The following is a 19,930-nucleotide window of genomic DNA, read 5'->3' on the forward strand; positions in this document are numbered from 1 at the left end:
AGTCTTGCTCTGTGGCCCAGGCTGAAGTGCCGTGGCGCGATCTCGGCTCACTGCAAGCTCCGCCTCCCTGGTTCACACCATTCTACTGCCTCAGCCTCCCCAGTAGCTGGGACTACAGGCTCCTGCCACCATGCCCCGCTAATTGTTTGTATTTTTAGTGGAGACGGGGTTTCAACATGTTAGCCAGGATGGTCTCGATCTCCTGACCTCGTGATCCGCCCACCTTGGCCTCCCAAAGTGCTGGAATTACAGGTGTGAGCCACCACACCCGGCCTGTAACATAATATTTATTCATTCATTCATAGAGATATTATTCACTAATTATTATCCACGCAACTGTGTTGCATAGTTGCACAATACAATGGTTAACAGTACATTATCTATGCACAACACGTGTGACCCTGGGCAGTCTTTTCAACACCAACTGCCTCAGTTTCCTCATCTACAAAGTGTAAATAACAGTCATACCTATCTCATAGAATTGTAATAAAAAATTAAGTGTGTCCTGTGTAAAAGGTTTAGGAAACATACCTAGCACATCAAGAGCACTCAAAATAAGTTGTTATCTGAATCCGTTAATCATACTAAATTTTCATTGCTCACTAACAATGTGTGACTTTTTTATCCCAAATGTTTGACACTTTTGACAACTAAAGGGCACTTCTGAAGATTTTAATCTAAAGTAAAACAAACAGTATTATCGTAGCCACTCCAGCATGGGAAGCAGGAACACGAAGACATCTGTTTTTTTTTTTTTTTTTTTTTTTTTGAGACGGAGTCTCGCTCTGCCGCCCAGGCTGGAGTGCAGTGGCCGGATCTCAGCTCACTGCAAGCTCCGCCTCCCGGGTTCACGCAATTCTCCTGCCTCAGCCTCCCCAGTAGCTGGGACTACAGGCGCCCGCCACCTCGCCCGGCTAGTTTTTTGTATTTTTTAGTAGAGACGGGGTTTCACCGTGTCAGCCAGGATGGTCTCGATCTCCTGACCTCGTGATCCGCCCGCCTCGGTCTCCCAAAGTGCTGGGATTACAGGCTTGAGCCACCGCGCCCGGCCACACGAAGACATTTGTATTGCATTTTTCCATGTTCTAGGAATACCAATGTATAAACCATCCACTGCTGAAACTTATAACGTCAATCTGATACAGTAAGTTTCCTTCTGTAAATCAAAGCAGGATTCTTAATTATAGTCTAAAGCGCCCTCTAGTGTTCTTATGCAAAAACTCCCAGGATAATATGCCATCCTTACAACTAGAGTCTTTTTCTGCCCTGGACATTACTGGTTTAGGGGTATTGTCCTGCTGTTTTGTCTGCTTTAACATTTCCCTGGATTGTTTCACTTTGATGGAGAGTCACCATTAATATCTGCACTAAAATAAGCTAGGATTGGTTTAGTAGCCCTTTATATTTTCAGCTTCTACCATGGTCTTGTCTAGTATTGTATGAGACACAAGCCAAGATGCCACATGTGGTTAAATCTGTAAGGCGGCTAGTATTGACCCATTTCTATTTTCCCCAGTCCTTTCCACATGCAATGGAACTAACACGTTTCCCTTTCAAAAACAGCAAGGCACTGTTTACAAAAAAAAAAAAAAAAAAAAAAAAGACCCTCAGACAAGAGCCTCCAAGTTCAACTCTGTGTCCAAGGACAGCACTTACGGTGGCAAGAGAGCTCTCCAACAGCTGCTGCCCTGAACCCTTGGGACTCACCGACTAGGTCTGCCATGGCCCATGCTCAGGTTTATAAAATGCATACAACTGCCAAGGCACAGCTGCTGGGGTCCCTGAGATATGTGAGAAATCATAGGTTAGGGGTGTGAGGAATATGTGCAGGGAAACAAGGCTGAAAGTACTGCCTTAGGACATAGAGAAACCAATCTGGCCAATATGATTTGGTCATTTCTTCTATGAGGTGCATCTAAAAGTATTGTGTTATTATTTGGTGGTGATTTTTTATTTTGCAAGAAATCTTTCAATAACAATATACTCAAAAGTGAAAGTTTAAGCCAGGTTCAATCACTCACACCTGTGATCCCAGCACTTGGGAGGCCAAGGCAGGAAGATTCTTTGACCCAAGGGGTTTGAGACCAGCCTGGGCAACATAACAGAATCCCGTCTCTATTTTTTAAAGTAAATAAATAAAAGTGAAAGTTTACACTTCATAAAATATTAAGTGAGGAATTTTTCTATCCTCAAGTAAGTTGATGAATGTGAAATTGCATAAAATGTCATCATTTGCTACTCTCCACACCCATGGAGGACATATGGTGATATCCTCCAAATGAATATCCAGAACAAAATGAAATCACCAAAGTGATATCCAGAACCAAATGAAAACCCCAAAACACAAATCTGAAGAAGTTTTTTGTTTTCTTGGGTTGTTTTTTGTTTGTTTTGTTGTTATTGTTGTTGTTTGAGACAGAGTCTTGCTGTGTTGCTCAGGCTGGAGTGCAGTGGCGTAAACTGGGCTCAGTTCACTGCAATCTCTGCCTCCCAGGTTCAACCAATTCTCCTGCCTCAGCCTCCCAAGTAGCTGGGATTACAGGCGCACACCACCACGCCCAGCTAATTTTTCTATTTTTAGTAGAGGTGGTGTTTCACCATATTGGCCAGGCTGGTCTTGAACTCCTGACCTCAGGTGACCCACCTGCCTCGGCCTCCCCATGTGCTGGGATTACAGGCGTGGGCCTGAAGTGTTATAATCTACATCAAAAATTAGTAGTGGCCAGGTGCAGTGGGTCACACCTGCAATCCCAGCATTTTAAGAGTCTGAGGTGGGAGGATCACTTGAGGCCAGGAGTTCAGGACCAGCCTGGGAAACATAGCAAGACCTTATCTCTACAGAAAAAAAAAAAATGCTAGGCAGGTGTAGTGATACACACCTGTAGTCCTAGCTACTTGGGAAGTTGACATGGGAGGATCTCTTGAGTTCAGGAGTTCGAGGCTGCAGTGAGCTATAATTGTGCCACTGAACTCCAGCCTAGGCAACAAAGCAAGACCCTGTTTCTATTTTTAAAAGAAAAATAAAATTAGTAGCTATTTTGGAAACCCTGTACTTAAAGTTTACAAGTTATTACATGCAGCTATGGAAGGTGATCATACGACATTTCAATCCAGTAATTATTGTCCTACACTGACTTTGCCAATTTTTATTTCATGCTTTTGTGTTCATGTACCAAAAGTGAAGCAAAACCTACAATGTGTTAAGATTGATAGCAGAATTCTATACAGTGTTACTAAGGCTTCACCTAGAAAGAAAGATCAATTAATTCCAATAATGGTTTAACTTTTTTATCTACTTCATGGAATCAATGTAAAGCTTCTGGAATTGTTGTCTGTTTAAGATGAAACATATCTGACATAATTGTGAATCTTGCTATAAATTTAGTTTAAATTTTCAATATTTAAGATAAAAGTATTTATTTCTGCAGTGATAATCTATATAAACATTTTGGTGGAACATGATATCATGGTAAAAACAATATCTTGGCCAGGCGCAGTGGTTCACACCTGCAATCCCAGCACTTTGAGAGACCAAGGCAGGCAGATCATGAGGTCAGGAGTTCAAGACTGGCCTGGCGAACATGGTGAAACCCTGTCTCTACTAAAAATACAGAAAAAAATTAGCTGGGTGTGGTGGTGCGTGCCTGTAATCCCAGTTACTTGGGAGGCTGAGGCAGGAGAATTGCTTGAACCCAGGAGGCAGAAGTTGCAGTGAGCCGAGATCATGCATTGCACTCCAGCCTGGGCAACAGAGCAAGACTCCGTCTCTGGGGAAAAAAAAAAATCTTCTTAAATTAAGGCATCTAGGTGGGGCACAGTGGCTCACACCTGTAATCCCAGCACTTTGGGAGGCCAAACCGGGCAGATCACAAGGTCAGGAGATCGAGACCATCCTGGCTAACATGGTGAAACCCCCATCTCTACTAAAAATACAAAAAATTAGCCAGGCATGTTGGCAGGTGCCTGTAGTCCCAGCTACTCGGCATGCTGAGGCAGGAGAATGGTGTGAACCCAGGAGGTGGAGCTTGCAGTGAGCTGAGATCGTGCCATTGTACTCCAGCCTGGGCGACGGAGCTGAGACTCCGATTCAAAAAAAAAAAAAAAAAAAAATTAAGGCATCTAATTTTAAAGATGCAGAACTATAATTGAAGTTGGTTACAGTGTAAACAGAGTCATAATTTCTCCAAAGAAGTTGCATTATTGTATCAATTGCAATGAAACCATATTTGTAAAAATTTACAAATTTTGAAGATGCCAACTAAACTACAAAATTTTCGTATAAAGTTGATAAGTTGATGTTGATTGCAAAAAAAAAAAAAAAACCAAAACACTTCAGCATGGCAGTACTGAGCTTTATTTCCTTTCTGCTACCCATCGTCCATTGGAACTATTTAGTAAATCAGCTGTTGTCTGACCAATGATACTGAATTTTTTCATAAATTAGTCCTCTAGATTTAGGGTGCGTTTTGTTCAATATCAGTTAGAAATTTTAATCAAAGGGCCGGGCGCGGTGGCTCAAGCCTGTAATCCCAGCACTTTGGGAGGCCGAGACGGGCGGATCATGAGGTCAGGAGTTCGAGACCATCCTGGCTAACACGGTGAAACCCCGTCTCTACTAAAAAATACAAAAAACTAGCCGGGCGAGGTGGCAGGCGCCTGTAGTCCCGGCTACTCGGGGGGCTGAGGCAGGAGAATGGTGTAAAAACCCGGGAGGCAGAGCTTGCAGTGAGCTGAGATCCGGCCACTGCACTCCAGCCTGGGCGACACAGCGAGACTCCGTCTCAAAAAAAAAAAAAAAAAAAAAGAAATTTTAATCAAAGAATTCAAGGAGCATCAAAAAACTCCTTGAATAAGGAGAAGTTAAAAATAAGTCTATTTTAGAAAAAAAGCAGTATTGGCTGGGCGTGGTGGCTCACACCTGTAATCCCAGCACTTTGGGAGGCCAAGGTGGGTGAATTACTTGGGGGCCAGGAATTCGAGACCAGTCTGGCCAATATGGCAAAACCCCGTCTCTACTAAAAATACAAAAGTTAGCTGAGTGTGGTGGCACACGCCTGTAATCCCAGCTACTCGGGAGGTTGAGGCAGGAGAATCCTTTGGACCTGGGAGGTGGAGTTTGCAGTGAGCCGAGATTGCACCACTGTACTCCAGCCTGAGTAACACAGCAAGACTGTGTCTTGGAAAAAAAAAAAAGAAAAAGAAAAGAAAAAAAATGCATTCTTCCAAAAAATGCCAGCGTCAGAAAAATGACATGATATTTGAGACAGATAAGACTAAAGTCCGGGTGCGGTGGCTCAAGCCTGTAATCCCAGCACTCTGGGAGGCCGAGGAGGGCAGATCACCTAAGGTTGGGAGTTCGAGACCAGCTGGAGGAACATGGAGGAACCCCATCTCTACTAAAAATACGAAATTAGCCAGGCATGGTGGCACATGCCTGTAATCCCAGCTACTCAGGAGAATGAGGCAGGAGAATCACTTGAACCCAGGAGGCAGAGGTTGCGGTGAGCCAAGATTGTGCCATTGTACTCCAGTCTGGGCAACAAGAGCAAAACTCCGTCTCAAAAAAAAAAAAAAAAAAAGACTAAGAAACTGATTAAGCATGTACTATGTAACAAAAACAAAGACTAAGAAGCTGATTAAGCATCTGCTATGTAACAAAAATAATCATACCACTTATGTTATTTTCCTCATTCTGGTAAGACTAAAGATTTTTTTATTTTGCTTTAATATACATAGATAGTTGTTACTTTTTAGAAAGAATTTCATTTTCAAAAGTTTTTAAATAGAACTATATTTTATTGGCCTATGCATATAATAAAACTAATTTATCAGTCAATATATAAATAATTTAGAAATTATATTCAAACATATGTAAATTATATTGTATGTATTATTTTAGTACTTTTTCTAAGTGTACTGGTTTGGAAAATAAATTACCCTAAAAAGAGCTACCAGGCTGAGCATGGTGGCTCACACCTGTAACCTCAGCATTTTGGGAGGCCAAGATGGGTTGATCACTTGAGGTACAGAGTTTGAGACCAGCCTGGCCAACATGTTGAAACCCTGTCTCTACTAAAAATACAAAAGTTAACCAGTCATGGTGGCGGGTGCCTGTAATCCCAGCTACTCAGGAGGCTGAGGCAGGAAAAGAACCGGGGAGGCGGAAGTTGCAGGGAGCCAAGATCACGCCACTGCACTCCAGCCTGTGCAACAGAGTGAAACTGTCTCAAAAAAAAAAAAGAGAGAGAGAGCTACCATTTCTTAAGAGCTTACTATTTATGAGGCACTGTGCTTGAATCAATTTACTGTCTACAACCATTCTGAAAGGTCGTTATGAGCATCTTCGTTTCACAGAAAACTCCACCTGATGATAGTAAGTGCAGTACAAGAATGTGTCTCCAGTCTCAGCCCACACTCCCCACTCACCATCTTCTACTACATCTTTCCCTACATCAACAGGACACACTACTGGCCCACCAAAGGTGGAATGCCCTTCCAGTTAAGAACCACGAATTCAGGTCCATCTTGGCCTCTGACCCCATCACCCATGTGCCAAGGCTGTGCATTTTCAGGGCAGCTAGCACATTTTGGAAGGCAGACTATAGCTATGTGAAAATAAATAAAATTTAAAAGCTGCCAGAACCCAGAAAACACCTTGAGAGAGACGTGACTGTGATCTGAGTCACATAGCATGTAGCTGTAACTTCTGCTTCTTAAATTACATCATGTCTCTTCCTCATTGTTCTTGTTCTGTAAATGACCGGGAAGGACCAGAGACAAGACCTCTTCCTCTTCCAATCACTGATCTTTGTTCCAGATTAACTGCCTCCTTTATTGTCCTTCACCTAATTCAACCCAGATGATGCAAAAATCTTCAGCATGGAATGTTAAATATACCTTTCTTGAAAGAAAAAGACAACCTCAGTTCATCAGATCATTGTAACTATGTATTAATCGTTATATAGAAAGATCACGAAATTCTATTACGTTTCCTTAAACTATGTCTATATAAAGGGTACCAAGATTCTACACTTCGGAACACTGGCTTCCATTCTTTGGAATATGTGCATCTTGGGTGGTTGAGTGGTCATCTCAAAGTTTGCACTTGAATAAACTCTCTTTGAACTCTGACCCTTTTGGTTATTTTAGGTAGACAGCTCTAAACCCAAGCAATTAATGACCCTTATACCTAAGGGAGTCACGCTTACCCCATGTCTTTCAAACTACACATGTCTTTTGTATGTGTAACCTCCAGTTCTGGAAAATCTTTCTTTATTGTTACTTTAAATAGTATCCTAGACACTCGAGGGGCAGACCATAATGTATAGCTCTTGCATTAATTTGAATTAAATGGTATTTGACCTCAGATCTTAGCATCGCTAAAATTATAAATTCTTCATCTCTGGCTATCCTATAGTATAGACTATGCTATGAAATGTAACAATAAAAGTATAAGTTTTGTACTATATTTAGCACTTGGTACATATTCCTCTTCCTCTGTCGTTAAGTGTCATTCTTGAGACTATGAACTCTTTTTTTTTTTCTTTTTTTTTTTCTTTTTTTTTTTTGAGATGGAGTCTTGCTCTTTTGTCCAGGCTGGAGTGCAGTGGCATGATCTGGGCTCACTGCAAGCTCTGCCTCCCAGGTTCAAGCAATTCTCCTACCTCGGACTCCCGAGTAGCTGGGACTACAGGTACGTGCCACCATGCCCAGCTAATTTTTGTATTTTTAGTAGAGACGGGGTTTCACCATGTTAGCCAGGATGGTCTCAATCTCCTGACCATGTGATCCACCCACCTCAGCCTCCCAAAGTGCTGGGATTACAGGCATAAGTCACTGCACCTGGCCTTTTTTTTTTTTTTTTTGACAGGGTCTCACTCTGTCACTCAGGGTGGAGTACAGTGGCATGATCATAGCTCACTGCAGCCTCGAACTCCTGGGCTCAAGTGATCCTCCCACTCAGCCTCCTAAGTAGCTGGAACTGCAGTTACGCACCACTATGCCCAGCTAATTTTTTTTTTTTTTTTTTTTGTAGAATGGGGTTTCACCATGTTGCCCAGGCTGGTCTCAGATTTCTGGGCTCAAGCAATCTACCCGCCTTGGCCTTCCACAGTGCTGGGATTACAGGTGTGAACCACTGTACAGGTAAACTCTTAAAATACCATTGTGTTTAACCTAGGTACTTATTTTTCCAATGCTTTCATCGTATTTTAATTGTTTCAGTTATGTCTTATATGTACAAAAGGTTTCCCCTCAAAAAGAAAGACATTATTTAGTAGACAATTAGCAATATATGCTAGCAGATAGTGAAAATACATAAAGTACCTGTTAAGTAGATTACTCCAAGGATGTAACTACCTAGGATAATAGATTAAAATGTTACCTAGACTGGGTGTGGTGGCCCACGCCTGTAATCCCAGCACTTTGGGAGGCTGAGGCAGGCAGATCACCTGAGGTCAGGAGTTTGAGACCAGCCTGACCAAAATGACGAAACCCTGCCTCTACTGAAAACATAAAAATTAGCTGGGCGTGGTGGTACGTGCCTGCAGTCCCAGCTACTTGGGAGGCTGAGGCAGGAGAATCACTTGAACCCAGGAGGCAAAGGTTGCAGTGAGCCGAGATCGTGCCATTGCACTACAGCCTGGGCAACAAAGCGAGACTCTGTCTCAAAAACAAATAAATAAAATGTCACCTAATAAAAATGATATAATAAATGTTGGGGACTCGGGGTGGGGAAGAAGAGACAGAGGGAGGTGAGAGATAAAAGACTACATATTGGGTACAGTATACACTGTCCAGATGATGGGGGCACCAAAATCTCAGAAATTACCACTAAAAAACGTACCCGTGTAACCAAAAACCACCTGTTCCCCAAAAACTTTTGAAATTAAAAATAAATAAATAAAATGTTGCCTAAAAGTAAGACGTTTGTGTTGGATTTAGATATCTCCCAAATCCTAATATGGTTTGACTTGAGACAAAGATATGATTGCAAATAGTCCATTAGGGAGGTAAGGGATGGCTGGGAGGGGAGCAGGAAAGGGAAGATTGCTAATTAAGCATGTGTTGTTAAACCAAAGCTAGAATTTAACCTCAGCAGGAAACGCTGAAGGCAAACATAGCCCTTACACTCATTCCTTCCAGGGATGGGGGATCTGGAGTAATTATACCCCAACTCCCATCAGCTCCTGATTGAGGACTTCTGGGGGTTGGTGCGAACTCCCCAGCATTTCCAGATACTACCAGTTGGAACTCTAAAACACAATGGAATAACAAGGTCTTAAAGGAAGTGGGCAGGACACTGAGAGCATCTGCTACATCCCTCCAAGCCTAAAGTACTTTCTCATATCCAGTAATTAAGTAAATACCATCATGCTGCCTGCCCACCCTACATCTCACAAAAAAACAGACAAATAATGGTCAAAGTCTAGCAGTGATGGGCTTTAAAGTAATTACAGCCAAGGAAGAGAATTCTAAATTAAACATTCCCAAACAAACAAACAAAAATTTAGGCCGGGCACGGTGGCTCATGCCTGTAATCCCAGCACTTTGGGAGGCCGAGGCGGGTGGATCATGAGGTCAGGAGTTCAAGACCAGCCTGGCCAAGATGGTGAAACCCCGTCTCTACTAAAAAATACAAAACTTAGCTGGGCGCGCTGGGCGGCGCCTGTAATCCCAGCCACTAGGGAGGCTGAGGCAGGAAAATTGATTGAACCCGGGAGGCGGAGTTTGCAGTGAGCCGAGATCGCGCCACTGCACTCTAGCCTGGGTGAGACAGCAAGACTCTGCCTCAAAAAAAAAAAAAATTTAAAACATAAAATAATTTAATATTATTACATGAAAAGGACAGAAATCTAGATTTTATATTCCAGCTGGGAGCAGTGGCTCACGCCTGTAATCCCAGCGCTTTGGGAGGCTGAGGCGGGTGGATCACGTGAGATCAGGAGTTCAAAATCAGCCTGGCCAAAATGGTGAAACCCTGTCTCTACTAAAACTCCAAAAATTAGCTGGGTGTGGTGGCCCACACCTGTAATCCCAGCTACTTAGGAGGCTGAGGCATGAGAATCACTTGAACCCAGGAGGCAGAGGTTGCAGTGCACTCCAGCCTGGAGACTCTGTCTCAAAAAAAAAAAAAAAGAAAAGAATACGTAAACATTTTATATTTTATATTCTGTTAGACTTTGGGCTGCAAGTTATTTGAGAAAAAGCCATGAAATTGGCCCTATTAAAATATAACAAGGATTTCTCAGCCTAATCCAAACAAACAGTGTCGATGAATCATTTCTTGATTGAGCTTGAGGTGCATATAAACAACTAGAAGCAATTCAGCTGTGTATTTCAATGCTTCAATGAAGGGAAGGCTTTGCCCACTGCTCCCTAGTTGATCCAAATGGTTTTTTTTCGGCGGGGGGGGGGACGGAGTCTCGCTCTGTCGCCCAGGCTGGAGTGCAGTGGCCGGATCTCAGCTCACTGCAAGCTCCGCCTCCCGGGTTCACGCCATTCTCCTGCCTCAGCCTCCCAAGTAGCTGGGACTATAGGTGCCCGCCACCACGCCCGGCTGATTTTTTTGTATTTTTTAGTAGAGACGGGGTTTCACCGTGTTAGCCAGGATGGTCTTGATCTCCTGACCTCGTGATCCGCCCGTCTCGGCCTCCCAAAGTGCTGGGATTACAAGCATGAGCCACGTCGCCCAGCCTTTTTTTTCTTTTTCTTTTTAAAGAGAAAAATCAAGGTTTTTCTTTTGTTTTCGTGTGTTTGTTTGGTTGGTTAGTAATTTACAGACTATGCAACAGTGCTGTTCCCCAATATATGCATAAGGCAGGACAGAGTGGGATTTGTTTGCTTGCTTGTTTTGGAAACATACTGATGTTACTTACTGAGCCTCCAAAGCACTCCCTATCTGTGGCTGCCCCCAAGTTCAGGCAGATGAGCATTCTGAGAGCTGCTCAAAGGAATACAGTTTTTTCTAGGTATCAGATGGCAAGCCTACAATCTGTTGAAGAATTTCTCACCTAATTTTCACCTCTGTATACTACTCACCAATTTTACATCGATTCTCTCCTCCAAAAAAATGATAAGCATTCCCATGGTCACATCCTGGGTGGATCTTAAAGAGTATTGGAAATAGCACATGCAGCTGTTAGCTTCTCCAAACACACAATCCAAAGCATTTAAATGCCCAGTCTGCAATGCTGGCAGTGAACGACAAGAATAACAGTTACTTTTTATACCAAAGATAAATACCGGATGATGCCTGAAAAAGGCAGGGTCGGCCTAACTCATAGGCAGAGAAGAATACCACCAATGTCAAGGGCAGGAAAAGCTCCCTGGGAAGGATGCACAGGCTTGACTAATTAACAGTCTTTTAAAGGAAAGAGCAACATGGTTTTGTTAAATGTTGAAAATACTGCCCTCAACTGCTTTTTGGCGTGGTGGCTCACGCCTGCAATCCCAGCATTTTGGGAGGCTGAGGCAGGTGGATCACTGGAGATCAGGAGTTTGAGACCAGCTTGGCCAAAATGGTGAAACCCCATCTCTACTAAAAATACAAAAAATTAGCCAGGCCTGGTGGCGGGCCTTGTAATCCCAGCTACTTGGGAGGCTGAGGCAGGAGAATTGCTTGATCCCGGGAGGCGGAGGGTTCAGTGAGCCCAGATCACGCCACTGTCGTCACTCCAGCCTGGGCAACAAGAGCAGAACTCCGTCTCAAAAAGAAAAATAGAGCCGGGCACAGTGGCTCACGCCTGTAATCACAGCACTTTGGGAGGCCAAGGCGGGCAAGATCATGAGGTCAGGAGTTTGAGACTAGCCTCGCCAACATGGTGAAACCCTATCTCTACCAAAAATACAAAAATTAGCTGGGCGTGGTGGCGCACACCTGTAATCCTAGCTGCGTGGGAGGCTGAGGCAGGAGAATTGCTTGAACCCAGGAGGCGGAGATTGCAGTGAGCTGAGATTGCACCATTGCACTCCAGCCTGGGTGACAGAGTGAGACTAAGGGAAAGGAAGGGGAGGGGAGGGGAGGGGAGGGGAGGGGAGGGGAGGGCAGGGCAGGGCAGGGCAGGGCAGGGCAGGGCAGGGCAGGGCAGGGAAGGGAGATGAACAGGATTTAAAACTCTTCAATAAATACAGTGAATAATAAAACACATGTTTCAAATTTGAGCTGTATGGAAGGGGGATGAGTGTGATGAAGAGGGAAAAAACATTGATACATGTGTTAAGTGAAGCTAAAGCTACAAAAGATCAAGTATATCTTCCGGGTATGGTGGCTCACGCCTGTAATCCCAGCAATTTGGGAGGCCGAGGCAGGCAGATCACGAGGTCAGGAGTTCGAGACCAGCCTGGCCAATATGATGAAACTCCGTCTCTACTAAAAATACAAACATTCTCCTTGCATGGTGGGGCGCGCCTGTAATCCCAGCTACTCAGGAGGCTGAGGCAGGAGAATCACTTGAACTCGGGAGGCAGAGGTTGCAGCGAGTCGACGTCTTGCCACTGCACTCCAGCCTGGGTGACAGAGTGAGACTCCATCTCAAAAAAAAAAAAAAAAAAAAAGTACCGTAATTACAGACGGTGGCGGTAGCTGTTTAGGAAACAAAGGGCTTAGACAAGGGGAAGAGAGTAGCGTGGTCAGAGAAAGCCTGTCTAAAGAAATAGTTAAGGCCGGGAGTGATGGCTCACGCCTGTAATCCCAGCATTTTGGGAGTCTGAGGCAGGTGGATCACGAGGTCAGGAGATCGAGACCATCCTGGCTAACACGGTAAAACCCCGTCTCTACTAAAAAATACAAAAAAATTAGAGGGGGGCGGTGGCGGGCGCCTGTAGTCCCAGCTACTCTGGAGGCTGAGGCAGGAAAATGGCGTGAACCCGGGAGGCGGAGCTTGCAGTGAGCCGAGATCGCACCACTGCACTCCAGCCTGGGAGACACAGCGAGACTCCCTCTCAAAAAAAAAGAAAGAAAAAAAAAAAAGAAATAGTTAAGCTAAACTCCCCAAGAATCACAGTGAATCCTATGAAGAAGCATGGAGAAACAGCCCTACTGCAGGTATACCTTGGTGACCTCAAGCTGCTCAGTGTTGCTGGAACTGAGGAAGAGGTGGAATGGAAACAGAGGGTTGGAGGTGGTTGGAGAGATAAGCAAGTGCCAAATCCCTTGGGGACTTGAAAACCAATGATAAGGAATTTGCATAATCTCAATACAAGGAAATTTGCATAATCTCAATACAAGGAAAGCCGTGAAAAGATTTTAAGCAGTATGGGAGAGAAAGAAGTATGGGATTTACAGATTTACACTTTTAACTTGATCACTCTTTTTTTTTTTTTTTTTTTGAGACGGAGTCTCGCTCTGCCGCCCAGGCTGGAGTACAGTGGCCCGATCTCAGCTCACTGCAAGCTCCGCCTCCCGGGTTCATGCCATTCTCCTGCCTCAGCCTCCCAAGTAGCTGGGACTACAGGCGCCGCCACCACGCCCGGCTAGTTTTTTGTATTTTTAGTAGAGACGGGGTTTCACCGTGTTAGCCAGGATGGTCTCGATCTCCTGACCTCGTGATCCGCCCGCCTCAGCCTCCCAAAGTGTTGGGATTACAGGCGTGAGCCACCGCGCCCGGCCAACTCGATCACTCTTACTGCCCAGTGGATTCAAGAGTGAGAAAAGGTTAGAAGGTAGTCTCTGTCTTCACTGTCATCATCATTCACTCCCTCCTCCTGCCACTTTCACCTCTGCATTGCTGACCCCCAAAATCCCCACAGCATTATATGCTACCCACAGGACAACACTGCACCTCCGCAAAGGCCTAATAATCCCTGTTCATTCAGCTTCCAAATTCCTGCAACCTTTTGCCCCAAAGCCATGAACCCATCCAGACCCTCTTACTAGGCATCCTGCCACACAGATCTCTTGTTCTATAGCTCGCATCAGCCTCCTCTGGGAGGAAAACCCCAGTTCCTCCACTATGACCATCTCTTTTATCCCTCTACTCACCTCCTAGTTCAAACTCATGCCACCTTCTGTGTTCCTGGAACTAGATGTCATAGTGTTTTCTTTGCAAACAATTTGAATTCATGACACCATAAAATGCCTCACGTTGAAAGGAACTTTAGAGATATTCTGGTTTAACCTGCAGGTTTTTATGACAAAGAAACAGGCCTGGCATGGTTAGAAGATTTTTCTGAGGTCTCTGAAGTTAGGGAGTGGCAAAGCAGGACTAAACCCTGGGCCTCTGACTTCCTAGTTGGAGTTCCTTGCATGATTTTAAAGCAATTTCTAAAAACACGGCAGAGTGAGGGTGCCTCATGTTTTATAAAACACTTCAACACCTGCTATCTCGTAGAATCACGGCAGCCCCCAAGTAATAGATATAAATTGAAGCTGAGAAAGACGGAGTGCTGAGAGTGTTGCTAAGCAGGACTTAGACTCAGGTGTTGTGGATCCAAGTCCTGCCAAAACTACAAAAACTTTCCTATTGTCAGAAGTTAGTCCTGGGCATCAAAATTAGAGGTTTCCTATTTCTGCTCGTTATTATTGGTTAATGACGCCTTTGTGTGTATTAGTTTTACATTCCTCTGAAGACCACATTTTTTACAGCCCTATCAAGCTCTATTTGCCCATGTAATTATCGCTATTTTTCCTTTTTATTTATTTTTTAATTGACACATAATTGTACATATTGTGACAACGCTGGAAGGTTGTCAGTCTACCGGAATGAGGGCAAGGAACACCTGGACCACTCAGGGTGGAAAACCGCTTAAAGGCATTCTTAAACCACAGTGGTATTTTGATATATGTATATAATTTATAATGATCAATTCAGGGTAATTAGTATATTCATCACCTCGTACATTTATTATTTCTTTGTGTTGGAAATATTCAAAATCCTCTCTTCTAGCTGTTTTATTTTTATTTATTTCATTTATTTATTTATTTATTTTCCTTTTTTTGAGATGGAGTCTCACTCTGTCACCCAGGCTGGAGTGCAGTAGTGCGATCTTGGCTCACTGCAACCTCTGCCTCCTAGGTTCAAGCAATTCTCGTGCCTCAGCCTCCCGAGTAGCTGGGATTACAAGCGCCCACCACCACACTTGGCTAATTTTTTTGTATTTTTAGTAGAGACAGGGTTTTACCATGTTGACCAGGCTGGTCTCGAACTCCTGACCTCAGGTGATCCACTCGCCTCGGCATCCCAAAGTGTTGAGATTACAGGCATGAGCCACTGCACGCAGCCCCTTCTAGCCATTTTAAAATATACAGTAAGTTAATGTTAACTGTAGTCATCCTACAGTGCTGATAGAACACTAGAATTCATTCCTCCTATCAGTTGTTTTCTTTTTCTTTTTACTTGTTGGGAACAGGCTCCCAAATCTGGCCATAAACTGGTCCCAAAACTGGCCATAAACAAAATCTCTACAGCACTGTGACATGCTTTTTTGTTGTTGTTGTTAATATTATAAAATATTCTTTTATTATTATTATTATACTTTAAGTTCTAGGGTACATGTGCATAACGTGCAGGTTTGTTACATATGTATACTTGTGCCATGTTGGTGTGCTGCACCCATCAACTCGTCATTTACATCAGGTATAACTCCCAATGCAATCCCTCCCTCCTCCCTGCTCCCCATGATAGGCCCCGGTGTGTGATGTTCCCCTTCCCGAGTCCAAGTGATCTCATTGTTCAGTTCCCACCTATGAGTGAGAACATGCAGTGTTTGGTTTTCTGTTCTTGCGACAGTTTGCTGAGAATGATGGTTTCCAGCCGCATCCATGTCCCTACAAAGGACACAAACTCATCCTTTTTTATGGCTGCATAGTATTCCATGGTGTATATGTGCCACATTTTCTTAATCCAGTCTGTCACTGATGGACATTTGGGTTGATTCCAAGTCTTTGCTATTGTGAATAGTGCCGCTGGCCATGACACCCATGCTGGAAGGTTGTCAGTTTACCGGAATGAGGGCAAGGAACACCTGGCCCACTCGGGGCGGGAAAACCCCTTAAAGGCATTCTTAAACCACAAACAATAGCATGAGGGATCTGTGCCTTAAGGACATGTTCCTGTCTCAGATAACTAGCCAGACCCATCCCTTTATTTCAGTCCATCCCTTTGATTCCCATAAGGAATACTTTTAGTTAATCTACAATCTATAGAAATAATGCTTTTCACTGGCTTACTGTCAATAAATATGTGGGTAAATCTCTGTTCGAGGCTTTCAGCTCTGATTTCCCACTCCACACTCTATATTTCTGTGTGTGTGTCTTTAATTCCTCTAACGCCACTAGGTTAGGGTCTCCACGACCGAGCTGGTCTCGGCATTTACTTATTTATTTACTTTTTAATAGAGACAGGGTTTTGCCATCTTTCCCAAGCTGATCTCAAACTCCTGGGCTTCAGTGATCCTCCTGCCTCAGCCTCCCAAGGTGCTGGGATTACAGGCATGCGCCACTGCATGTGGCCTGATGATTTTATAATTGTTAACCACTCTCCCTCTCCCCCCTTCCCCACTCCCCTACCCAGCCTCTATAAATGACTATTCTACCCTCTACTTCTATGAGATCAACTTTTTAACCTTCCACATATAAGTGAAAACATGCAATGTTTGTCTTTCTGTGCCTGGCTTATTTCATTTATAATGTCCTCCAGGCTCATCCATGTTGCTGTGAATTATAGGATTTTGTTCTTTTTTATGGCTGAATAGTACTCCATTGTGTGTATATACGCCACATTTTCTTTCTCCATTCATCTGGTGATGGACACTTAGGTTGATTCCATATCTTGGCTACTGTGAATAGTGCTGCCATAAACATGGGGGTACAGTTATCTTGAGATCAGATTTTTTAATGTGGTTAAGGAAGAACTTTGTCCAATATGGAAGTTGATTGGAATGAGGGTAAGGGTTTCTGAGCAGGAGAGAAACTTAAAGAACAAACATAATGAAGAAAAGAGATGCCCTACAGGTTTACACCTGTAATCCCAGAACTTTGGGAGGCTAAGTTGGAAGGATTGCATAAGCCCAGGAATTCAAGACCAGTCTGGACAACATAGTGAGACAGCATCTCTACAAAACAAAAACAAATTAGCCAAGCAGGGTGGCATGTAACTGTAGTCTCAACTACTTGGGAGGCTGAGGCAGGAGGATTGCTTCAGCCCAAGAGGTCAAGGCTTCAGTAAGCCGTGATTGCAACACCACTGCATTGCAGCCTGGGTAACAGAGCAAGACTATATTAGAAAGAAAGAGAAAGAAAAGAGGGGAGGGGAGGGAAGGGAAGAAGGAAGGGAGGGAGGGAGGGAGGAAGGAAGGAAGGAAGGAAGGAAGGAAGGAAGGAAGGAAGGAAGGAAGGAAAAGACAGGAAGGAAGGAAGGAAGGAAAAGACAGGAAGGAAGGAAGGAAAAGACAGGAAGGAAGGAAGGAAAGAAGGAAGGAAGAAAGGAAGGAGGGAAGGAAGGAAGGGAGGGAGGGAGGGAGGGAAAGACAGAGAGGAAGGAAGGAAGGGAGGAAGGAAGGAAGGAAGGAAGGAAAAGACAGGAAGGAAGGAAGGAAGGAAGGGAGGAAGGGAGGAAGGGAGGGAAAGACAGAGAAAGGAAGGAAGGAAGGAAGGAAAGAAGGAAGGAAGGAAGACAAAGGAAGGAAGGGAGAGAAAGAAGGAAGGAAGGAGGAAGGAAGGAAGGAAGAAAGGAAAGAAAGAAAGAGAGAGAGAGAAAGGAAGGAAGGAAGGAAGGGAAGGAAGAGAGAAAGAAAGATGCAAACTTTACCAAGTTTGTGATTTGGGCTAGAGTCAGATGTGGATGCAGATCCAACACCAGTATGGCAACTACTGTTATGAGGAAATACGCTCTAAAACTGGTTTTCTTGTTTTAAGCGCAAGTTACCACAGCACAATTTCACCATAGCAAAAGAATGGAGATGGTCTCATGGATTCATTATTAAAATACTTGAAGTATATACAAATTGGATTCTTTGAATTATTTTTTCCAGCTCATTTGAGGTTTAGAGTTTCAAATCCAATGTCAAAAATATTCTCAGTGACAAAAAAAAAAAAAAAAAAAAAAAATGTCCTTCTCAGTTGCTTTGCAGGATGTGGAAGAGATTACTGCTTCAGAGGAAATATATTTTGGAATGCATTGCATCCTGATGCTACAATTAGTTCTATTCTTGTTCTGAAAATGGAAAGGGTCAGGGGCTCTGCGTAACTGACATTTAGCAGCAGCGGCAGATGCAAGCTGGCAGCTAGCACTCAGCCAGGAGAAGTGGCTTGCTTTTGCCATCCGAGCCCAACATAGACAAGTTAACGGAACACTTATGCAAGAATTATTGTTTCCTTGTTCTTTTATTTGCTTTTATTTTGATGAGCTCAAACATTTTTTCCCAAACATCAGACCTATTATTGTCAACATTCCCTTAGGGTGTGCTAGGTACAGTTACTTACACATGTTGTAAAACCTCCCAGGCCAGGCGTGGGGACTCACGCCTGTAATCCCAACACTTTAGGAGGCCAAGGCGGGCAGATCACGAGGTCAGGAGATCGAGACCATCCTGGCCAACATGGTGAAACTCCGTCTCTACTAAAATACAAAAACTTAGCCAGACATGGTGATGCATGCCTGTAATCCCAGCTACTCAGGAGGCTGAGGCAGAGGAATCACTTGAACCCGGGAGGCAGAGGTTGCAGTGAGCCGAGATTGCGCCACTGTACTCCAGTATGGCGACAGAACAAGACTCCATCTCAAAAAAACAAAAAAAAAACAAAACAAACTCCCAAATGTGAACGAAAAATACCTGCACTTACCTCAGATGTTAAGTACTATAAGAATATAGTTGATTCCCTTTGTGAGTAGTTGCTAAGAGAAATCTTGTGGGTCTATTAATTAAAAGCCCAGAATAATGTAATTATTAGGATTTTCTTAATATTATTCACTGAACCTGAATAATAGTCTGAGAAATGAATATGATAACAAATCAAGCAAACAACATTATTTGCTTTTAGAAGGCTAAAATTAAATGTCTAAAGTAGCAAGTGTTCTGCTGAAAATAATCATGCAAAATGCACATATCTTGCATACCATCAAATCAGACCATTTTTCAGGGCATCCTCCATTATTGCATTCCACCCCATTCACACTCCTTGGCAAGTAAGACACCCAAGTTGTGACATGCAGATTCTGGTTTAGCTCAGCTGAGTGCTGTGTGAGTGTGGTGGCATAGATGAGTCAGCCAGATACCTCACCCCACATGCCTCTCATACCTATCCAGTGACCCCAAGATCTGTATATTGGCTAGCAAATATACAGAAAGCTTACAGCACATTACCTTGGCCTTGGGGATTTGTTCATTCTTCAAAGTCAACTGAAATCTGGAGACACTGAATCATCTTCTCCAACACTGCACTACACTACACTAGCATGCTTGCTTCAGCAGCACACATACTAAAATTGGAACAATACAGAGGAGATTAGCATGGCCCTTGCGCAAGGATGACACGCAAATTCGTGAAGGATTCCATATTTTCAAAGATCGAGTGTTCTCATGCATAAGTAGGAGCTAAGCTATGAGAATGCAAAGGCGTAAGAATGATACAATGGACTCTGGGGACTCAGGGAAAGGGTGGGAGTGGAGTGAGGGAAAAACGACTACAAATCGGGTTCCTTGTATACTGCTCAGGTGATGGGTGCACCAAGATCTCACAAATCACAACTAAAGAACTTACTCATGTAGCCAAATACCACCTGTTCTCTAAAAACCTATGGAAATAAATAATTTGTATATACAAGCCAATATTTAAAAGCAAGGAGGATTACTGGTCTAAGATGGTAAGATTATATCTCTAAGATAACCATTTCCAGTCTTTTAAGGCACTGAATGGTGTACATAGGATTTTTAATAAGAATTCCTATGGCTGAGTACTGTTTGTGTTCATGTTAGGTTATTTTTATTTCTT

At 43.5% G+C, this 19,930-nt stretch overlaps 1 protein-coding gene and 1 non-coding gene across 2 annotated transcripts in view; one reads left to right on the forward strand and one right to left on the reverse strand.

Annotated features, from left to right (window-relative positions):
* The window catches only part of RNF144B (ring finger protein 144B), a 190,059-nt gene that overhangs the window by 142,547 nt on the left and 27,582 nt on the right, over positions 1-19,930 (reverse strand). The window lies entirely within an intron of this gene.
* Positions 19,399-19,501, forward strand: LOC123573133 (U6 spliceosomal RNA). The gene has a single exon (XR_006697882.2). It is a non-coding gene; the product is annotated as a U6 spliceosomal RNA (small nuclear RNA).

Source organism: Macaca fascicularis, chromosome 4 (genome assembly GCF_037993035.2).
Source record: "Macaca fascicularis isolate 582-1 chromosome 4, T2T-MFA8v1.1".
Lineage (NCBI taxonomy): Eukaryota > Metazoa > Chordata > Mammalia > Primates > Cercopithecidae > Macaca > Macaca fascicularis.